Below are 1,625 nucleotides of genomic sequence, written 5' to 3'. Positions count from 1 at the left end.
ACTCGTCACCTCCCTGTTTTTCTTATTAAATCAGAAATGGCCTGGGCAAGTACTCTCAAACCAACCTACGTGACGTTCTTTCTTCCTCTTTGTCACAGGCTGACCTCATTGACACTAGTGTGCATGGTGACAGCTGCCTGGCAAGCTATACGGAAGTGCTTTGACACTAAATGCATGGAGATAGCATCACACGCTGGCTGCAACACTTCCACAGCAGGAAGTAGCTAATGGACAAACTTTGCTTTCAGGATGTAGGAGGAACAAAGTTTGTTTAGTAATTACTCTTGCTCGTATACCGCTGAGGCCTCATATGGCCTAGTTATGCAGGACTTGGTATACTTTGATGTATGTTGGGATGGTAATGCATAATTTATAGTTTTATTTATATATATATAGACATATATAGACATATATAGATATAGCTATAGATATAGCTATATATAGATAGATAGATGTTATGTCTCAACTTGCTTCATATTTCAAACACACAACAAGAATATACCACACAAGTAAAAGTGAGCCAGGTAAATTTTTCGGTAGAAGCAAAATACTTTGTTCACTTTATTTGCATGCTTTGATACCACCCTTGTATGACAACTTGAATGCATGTTGTAAAGCTAGGCAAGAGAGCAATAATTGCGGAAAACAGATCTGCAGCAATTCAGATGGGCAGTCCACAAAATAAAACCAGATAGGCAGTTAAAGAAATGTCCTCTGATTTTTGAAATTGTATAGCCTTAGCAGTTGCATAAAAACAGAAACAGACAAAAAAACAAAACAAAAAAAAAACAGGTAATACAGAAAGAGCATGCAACATATTCTAGTTAACCCCTAGTTTCGATCATAATAAAGCCCAATCTGAAAAGACCTCAAAACAGCAGTACGTCTTGTGTTATCATTGTTATACTGGCATGTCTGAACACCTACCCTTTCCTCATGGACAAGGACAGGAAATTAGTCAGCGGTACTAATACTGAATAGTTTACAGGGAGGAATGCAGAACGTTAAGATGTGGCCAGCCCCGCAAAATGGAAAAGATTCTTGACATCGTAGCTCGCAGAAGACAAAGGAGAAACGTGTGTGTGCTACTTTCATTAGACTGCTGGCAAAGTAATTGTTTAACAACTAAAACAATAACACAATGAGTGCAACAACAGTACAAGTTGTGCTGCAGTGAATGAGCTGAACAGAAAGGCAAAGCCTTTTTCATTAAATCTGGGCAGTGCAGGACAGAAATTTGTAGACCACAACATTTGGGATATCGCCAAGATCCCAAAACGGGCCATGGTGCATACCTACGAAACAACGTAGATGTCCAGTGTGGTCGCTGAGAGTCAGTGACTGCAGGTGTTGAATGTGGCTCTTTCATAACCTGTGTGTGAACTTGGCCCTCTTCATCACTAAGGTGAGGAATGACAACCTCTTTGGCAACGCTGGGATAGACCTGTCGGTCCGGTGAAAATCATCAGCATGCCACAGCCAATAGGCGGCTGCAGCATCATTGTTTCCTGGCTAATACACTTAGCCTGATTCTTTCACAAAATTTACACTTCACCAAGCTTAAAAAAAAGATTCTTCTGGTAAACCACCAGCATCATTATTTACTAGGTTATGATGAGAAGAGT

This window comes from Lampris incognitus, chromosome 17 (genome assembly GCF_029633865.1).
Source record: "Lampris incognitus isolate fLamInc1 chromosome 17, fLamInc1.hap2, whole genome shotgun sequence".
Lineage (NCBI taxonomy): Eukaryota > Metazoa > Chordata > Actinopteri > Lampriformes > Lampridae > Lampris > Lampris incognitus.
This window is presented reverse-complemented; position numbering follows the sequence as displayed.